This window comes from Equus przewalskii, chromosome 19 (assembly GCF_037783145.1).
Source record: "Equus przewalskii isolate Varuska chromosome 19, EquPr2, whole genome shotgun sequence".
Lineage (NCBI taxonomy): Eukaryota > Metazoa > Chordata > Mammalia > Perissodactyla > Equidae > Equus > Equus przewalskii.
The window spans coordinates 26,746,085-26,753,885 of record NC_091849.1 but is presented as its reverse complement, the minus strand read 5'-3'; positions in this window follow the sequence as shown (position 1 = coordinate 26,753,885).

The following is a 7,801-nucleotide window of genomic DNA, read 5'->3' as shown; positions in this document are numbered from 1 at the left end:
GAGGTTTTGTTGATTCTTTGGGATTTTCTACATAGACAATAATATCATTTGCAAACAAAGAAAGTTTTTTTTCTTCCTTCCCAACAGGTATACCTTTTATGTTCTTTTCTTGTCTTATGCATTAGCTGGTTTCAGTATGATGCTGAATAGGAGTGGTATGAGGGAATATCTTTACCTATTTTCAATCTTTGGGGGAAAGAATCCAATTTCTCACCATTAAGTATGATGTTAGTGTAGGTTTTTTGTATATCTTCTGTTTTTTTTTTAATATTCCTTTTACCAACCTCTCCCTATTTCCCCCACCCTTCAGCCTCTGACAACCACTTTCCCGCTGTCTGTTTCTATGAATTTGACTTTATTTTTTTAGATTCCACATATAAGTGATACTATGCAGTATTTGTCTTTTTTTGTTTGGCTTATTTCACTTGGGATGATGCCTTCCAGGTCCATCCATGCACAAATGACAGGATTTCCTTCCTTTTTTAAAAAAAAATCTCTGTTTTTTTCTGCAGGGGAAGAGTAGTCCTAAGCTAACCTCTGTTGTCAATCTTCCTCCTTTTTTCCACCCCCAAAGCCCCAGTACTTAGTTATGTATAGTTGTGAGTTCTTCCGGCTCTTTTATGTGAGCTGCTGCCACAGCATGGCTGTTGACAGATGAGTGGTATGATTCCACACCTGGGAACAAAACTTGAGCTGCCAAAGCAGAGCACACAAAACTTTAACCACTAGGCCATGAGGGCTGGCTCAGAATTTCCTTCCTTTTTAAGGCTGAGTAAAATTCAATTATATACAATGCAACTAACATGGTGGCACAGATATCTCTTTGAGATAATGGTTTTGTTTCCTTTGGCTATGTAAACAGAAGTGGGATTGCTAGAACGTATGATACTTCTATTTTTAATTTCTTGAGGAATGTCCATACTATTTTCCATAGTGGCAGTACCAGTTTTATTCCCACAAACAGAATACAAGGCTTTCTTTTCTCCACATCCTCGCCAGCATTTTTTGTCTCTTGTCTTTTTTTTTAATTCTTTTTTAAAGATTTTATTTTTTTCCTTTTTCTCCCCAAAGCCCCCCAGTACACAGTTGTATATTCTTTGCTGTGGGTCCCTCCAGTCGTGGCATGGGGGACGCTGCCCCAGTGTGGCTCGATGAGCAGCGCCATGCCAGCGCCCAGGACCCGAACCAACAAAACACTGGGCCACCTGCAGCGGAGTGCGCAAACTCAACCACTCGGCCCATGGGGCCAGCCCCTGTCTCTTGTCTTTTTGATAATAGCCGTCCTAACAGGTATGAGGTGATATCTCCTTGTGGTTTTGATTTGTATTTCCCTGATCATTAGTGATGTTGAGCATCCTTCCACGTACCTGTTAGCCATTTGTATGTCTTCTTTGGAAAAATGTCTATTCGGGTCCTTTGCCCAGTTTTTAATTGTGTTATTTATATTTGCTATCAAGTTGTATGAATTTCTTATATTTTTTGGATATTAACCACATATCGAATATGCGGTTTGCAAATATTTTCTCCATTCCATCAGTTGTCTTTTCATTTTGTTGATGTTTCCTTTGTTGTACACATCTTTTTAGTTTGGTGTAGTCTCATTTGTTTACTTTTGCTTTTATAACCTTTTGCTTTTCGTGGCAAATCCGAAAAATTATTGCCAAGACCTATGTCAAGGAGCTTACCCCCCATCTTTTCTTCTAGGAATTTTACTCTTTCAGATCTTACATTCAGATGTTTAATACACTTTGAGTTGATTTTTGTGTATGGTATAAGATAGGAGTCTAGTCTCATTCTTTTGCATGTAGCTATCCAATTTTCCCAGCACCATTTATTGAAGAGACTAACCTTTCCCCATTGTATATTCTCAGCTCCTTTGTTGTAAATTAACTGACCATATATGCATTGGTTTATATCTGGGCTTTCTATTCTATTCTTTTGATCCATTGTCTGTTTTTATGCCAGTATCATATTGTTTTCCTTACACTGCTTTGTAATATATTTTAAAAACAGGAAGTGTGATGTCTCCAGCTTTGCTCTTCTTTCTCACTATAGCTTTGGTTATTCAGAGTCTTTTATGTTTATATAAAAATTTTACGATTTTTTTAAAATTTCTGTGAAAAATACCATTGGAATTTTGATAGCGATTGCACTGAACCTGTAGATTGCTTTGGGTAGTGTGAACATTTAAAAAATATTAATTCTTCCAATTTGCAAGCATGCAATATCTTCCCATTTATTTGTGTCTTCTTCAATTTTTGGCATCAATGGCTTATACTGTTCAGTGCACAGGTCTTTCACCTCCTTGGTTAAATTTATTTCTAAGTATTTTACTCTTCTTGGTGCTTTTATAAATGAAGTTGTTTTCTTAATTTCTCTTTCTGATAGTTTGTTGTTAGTGTATAGAAATGCAACTGATTTTTGTATATTGATTTTACTACAACTTTACTGAATTTGTTTGTTACTTCTAACAGTTTTTGAGTGGAGTCTTTAGTGTTTTCTATATATAATATCATGTCATCTTTTTATTTTCTTTTTTTTTTTTTTTGCTTAATTACTCCAGTTAGAGCTTGTAGTACTATGTTGAATAAAGGCAAGAGTGGGCATCCTTGTCTCTGTCCTTATCATAGAGGAAAAGCTTTCAGCTTTTCACTGTTGAGTATGATGTTAACTGTGGGCTTGCCATATACAACCTTTATTATGTTGAGGTACATCCCCTCCATACCCAGTATGTTGTGAGTTTTTATCATGAATGGATGTTGAATTTTGTCAAATGGTTTTTCTGCATCTATAGAGATGATCACATGACTTTTATCCTTTATTTTGTTAATATGGTGTATCACATTTATTGATTTGCAGATGTTGAACCTGTCAACTGAAATAAAGAGTCTGGGTAAAGGTTAAATGAAGGAGTTTATTTAATAATCAAATGAGAAACTGGGGTCCTAGGAAACTCTGAGGAACCACTTGGAGGCCTACAGATCTTATACACTTTTCTTTAACAAAGAAGTTTGTGTGCAGCGAAAGGGCTTACACATCTAATATTCATATACTTTAAAGATAACATAAACAAGAGCTTTTTTTATTATATATCAAACAAGACTTGTAATGTTGGTGTTATCTATGTGCAAAAAGAGGCAAGGACCAGGGTCATCTACTTTTCCCTTCAATCTCTAAGAAGTGCACCTGGGAAATGTAAGAGTGAGGTACCTTTTATCTTTTCCTGTTGTGGATCTGTCCAGCTGATGTCTTCAGTCATGAGAAGTGAGGTCACGTATTCATTCTAACACAGGCTTAGGACGTTCTGCTTGGTTGCTTCACAGTACAGCACGGATTTTTGTACTGACTTTAAGCCTATGCAGCTTGCTTGTTAGACTCACTTGTTAGACCAGGGAGAGGGTTCCCAAAAGTTCATTTACAAACCTGTTCAGATTGTCTCTTTTTCCTTGTGTGACTTTTGGTAGATTATGTCTTTTGAGGAATTGGTTCGTTTAATCTAAGTAATGGAATTTGTGGGTATGCTTAATAATACGTAATATTCCTTTGTTATCTAGTAATGATGACCCTTCTTTCACTTCCGATATTAGTAATTTTTGTGTTCTTTCTTTTTTTCTTTGTTAGCCTGGCTAGAGGTTTATCAATTTTATTGATCTTTTCAAATAGTCAGCTTTTAGTTTTATTGATTTTCTCTATCAATTTCACGCTTTCAATTTGATTGATTTCAGCTCTAGTTTCCAATTTTTACAATTATTTCTTTTCTTCTTCTAACTTAATTTACTCTTCTTTTCTAGTTGCCTCAGATGAAAGCTTATATTATTGATTTTAGATCTTTCTTCTTTTCTCGTATATGCATTCACTGCTATATTTCCCTTTAAACACTGCCTTCACTACCTCCCACAACTTTTTTTTCTTTTTGAGGACGATTAGCCCTGAGCTAACGTCTGTTGCCAGTCCTCCTCTTTTTGCTGAGGAAGACTGGCCCTGAGCTAAGATCCGTGCCCATTTTCCTCTACTTTATATGTGGGACGCCTACCACAGCATGGCTTGCCAAGCGGTGCCATGTCCGCACCCGGGATCCGAACCGGCGAACCCCAGGCCGCCAAAGCGGACCGTGCGCGCTTAACCGCTGCACGACCGGGCCGGCCCCCATCCCACAACTTTTGATAAGTTGATTTTCATTTTCATTTAGTTCAAAATGCTTGAGAGAATAACAATTCAACCTACAACACAGAAGGAATATATGAAGCCAAAATAAAATCTTTTATTTCTTTTTTCTTAATCACTCAGATAATCGTTAAAAATAATAATAGCAATAATGTATTCAGCGATTATAGCTTACAGATAAGTGAAATGAATGACAACAATGTTATAATGGTTGGGAGAGAGGAATTGGGAATATTCTGTTATTAGGTACTTGTGCCACCCATGAAAGTGTTATTTGAAAGTGGATTTAGATTAGTTACAAATATATGCTGCAAACTCCTCTAGCTTCTGGTGGTTTGTTGGCAATCTTTTGTGTTCGTTGGCTTGTGAAAGCATCACCCCAGTCTCTGCCTTCATTTTCACAAGACATTCTCCCTGTGTGCAAATCTGTTTCTGAATTTCCCCTTTTAATAAGGATACAAGTCATATTGGTTTTATTGGATTAGGACACCGTCATCCCCGCCACTCCAGTATGAGCTCATTGTAACTTAATTAATTACATCTGCAGTGACCCTACTTCCAAATAAGGTCACATTCTAAAACTGGGGATTAGGACTCCAACATATGACTTTGGAGCAGGAGGAACAAAATTCAACCCATAACAGTATAGTTGGGTCTTGCCTTTTCATGCATTCTGATAATTTTGTCTTTTATTAGTGTGTTTAAAACATTTGCTTTTAAAGTGATTATTGATATAGTTGCATTAATATCATTTGTATTACATTTGTAAATGTTTTATATTCATTTTCTTTGTTCTTTGTTTTCTACTATGTTTCTCTGGGTTTAATTGAGCACTTCCTATGATTCCATTTTCTCTCCTTTTAGTGGATCAATTAGACTTTAAGTGTTGTTACTAGTACTGTCCCCAGCTGTGAGCTTCCGCTCCTGGTACCTGTGATTCATGGTATCTGCCTCTCTCTCCAGTTTTGGGGTCAGCAGGTTGCCCTGTGACTTCAATTCTTGATATATCTAAGAAGAGTTATTAAGTTTCTGTTTTTCTCAGCCCTTCTCTTCCTGTGAGGATGGGAGGGATGACTTCCAAACTTTTTACATCAGACTGGAAACTGGAAGTCCTCTATGTTTACTTTTAAAATCTCCTCATCACTTTGGTTAACAGGCAGCCAAGTATTGTTTTTCACTAACATGTGATCTCATTTAATTATATGTTCACTACCTGACAATTTTTGATATTTTTCCTCTTCCAATCAAATCCTAATTTATATTATTTGCTCCTAAAACTGGCTTTGAGATTTTCCAGAAGGCCCATAGAAAATCAGGAAAGATTTGCTCTTTAATTTTCTAAAAAAGAGAAGTGTTAGAAATAATTAAATTTATTTGATATATTACTATTGATGAGTTGCATGAGCAGCATTGTCAAATCAGAAGAGATGTTTAGCCCCCATGTGGAGTGAGTCAAACAGTAATGTATGAGAGCACAGTCTCCTTGACTTTACCCACTTCTGACAATATTTGCAAGTTTGGAGGGTTCCCAAAAACACCTTTGGGTTTGATAATTTGCTAGAAGGATTCACAGAATTCACCAAACCTATTATATTCACTGGTTACTGCTTATTACAGGGAAAAGATACAAATTAAAATCAGCCAAAAGAAAAGACATATGAAGTGGATTTTGGCAGGGCTCCAACATAAAACTTCCATTGTCCTCAGGATAAGTTACCCTCCTGGCATCAATGTGTGACAATACATACAGAGTATTGCCAGCTCAGGAAGCTCACTCAAGCTTCTGTGTCCAGAGTTTTTATTGGGGCTGCATTGCATAAGCATGAGTGATTGATTATCTATGTGCTTGAACTTAACTCTCCAAGTTGACTGATACCAGTGATCCAAAGCTCCCACCCTAAATCACATGGCTGCTCTTTCTGACGTGGTTATAGTATGTGATCAGCTCCACCACCCCCCCCCCCCAAATACACTACTATTAGGTATAATATAGATTATCTCCCAGTAGCTGAAAGCAAAGACCAGATATCTCTTTGAGCATGGCCAAATTTTTCTTTATATAGGCGGGCATGGGCTCCTCTCCAGACACTCAACTGGAATGGTATCTGGCAAAGAAGAGAATATAAATAACTCTGCTTTTCCAAGAAGCTAACAACATAAACCAATAGCCTGCATTGAGGAGGACTGGGTGACTAGGGGATAAGAATTGGGAAGACCTGTGTAAATAAAAATATTTTGAATATGAATATATTATCTATACAAAAAAATTAAAAATTAACAAAATTGATATATGAAATTTAATTTGGACGTGACAAAAGACACAAAAGTAGTCCACATTTATGTTATGTATAAAATCACTTGTGGAGACTTTTAAGGATACAGATCTTTTCAGTTTGCACCAGAAATAGAAATGGCAACTGAGGAGAAATAAACAAATAGCAAAGAGACCCAAAAGTTCAAAATGGTAAAAAAAAAGATTCTTGTTTCACTATTTAAAATTCTATCACTACATAAATAGTCTAAAAAAATTATTAGACTTATTCTCATATGAAGAGTGAAATTGTAAAAGTGGAATATTTAGCCTTTTTTGATGGTAGTGTGAGATCTTACAGTAGCTATTACCCTACATTGGGGCTAAAACAAACTCTTTTAAAATTCTAATTGTCAGCCAAGCATATATATTAATCTTACACTTAGCAAAAGCATATGTCAGCCCCAGAAAAATCTTGAGTTATAGTGTTTAAAATATCCAGCATTTCCATTTGCAGAAACCAAGAAGAAACACATTTTTTTTCCTTTTCGTCATCCCATTCAAACCACCTTACTTTTTCCTCCTTCCTTTTCTATTCTCCTTCTCTCCCCACAAAGTTCTGACTTTATTCCACTGTACTATTTTGAGACTCTATAGATATTTTTGAGCATTTACAAGTGTCACATAGTGGATTGTTTAGTTAAAAGTTAAAGACCAAGTCATAGTAATTGTGCTTGATCAGCAAACTAGTAGGAAAGACAGTTGTGTATACAAATATATCTTTTTTACAATGAGATACATGTGACTTTAGTATTACAAATTATCTATTAGTAAGAAGAGAGAACTCATCAGACTTTTTCTCTGGGCCGTGAAGAATGCGTAGGAATCTGTCATGGACACAAGATGAAGAAGAGCATTCTGGGTAGAGAAAAGAGCTTAACAGGTCAGGGCTACTGCTACTTTTTTATGAATACTGGTAAATCCCTTCTCTGACCTTTGATCTTCACATTCTTTAGTGAGAGAAACTGCAAGACAAAACGAAACTGTCTTGTTAATGTCATTCATTTCTCAGTACCTAAATTTAACCTTTATTTTGTTAAAATAAATTAAATCAATAAAATAAAAATGAACTCTCACTCTAAGGGGTGAGAATGGGGGAAGACAAAGGGAGTAAAAGGAGCAGAGGTCTCCACGATACCACAGGTGGAAAAAGTATACTGAGAGGTGCGATCTGTTCAGAGATAGGAATTGAGCTGGGTGCTAAGAAACAAAAGCAATTGAGATATAGTCCTTGCCTCTCCCAAGGAGTTTATGATCCAATAAATGGGAGAGTGAAGTAAATAGGAGACTGAACTAATGTACCAAGTGCCTGGCACAGCATATGAA